Below are 336 nucleotides of genomic sequence, written 5' to 3' on the forward strand. Positions count from 1 at the left end.
CAGCGGGCGCATTCGAATGCGCCCGCCGCGCCGGCAGACTGTTGGACGGCCACAGTCGCGAAAGTGGGGTGAAATCCGTGCGGCGCAGTGGCAGCAGTGGCCAGGCGGCCCCTCTCGGGGCCGCGTTGCGCAGGCGCGCCGCGCCATGAGCGGCGACCGTGGTGAGAACGCGATGTGCCACTTGTGGGGGTCGGGATTAGTGCGAACTTGGAGCACTTGGAGTGCAGTCATATCAACCTCACACATCCAACACAAACCCTGTCTGCACGTCTCGCGCGCGCGTGAACAGGGCTCCAGGCCTCAAATGACGTGTGAGTGTTAGAGTTGTTTTTTTTT

This window comes from Emiliania huxleyi (genome assembly GCF_000372725.1).
Source record: "Emiliania huxleyi CCMP1516 unplaced genomic scaffold EMIHUscaffold_109, whole genome shotgun sequence".
Lineage (NCBI taxonomy): Eukaryota > Haptophyta > Isochrysidales > Noelaerhabdaceae > Emiliania > Emiliania huxleyi.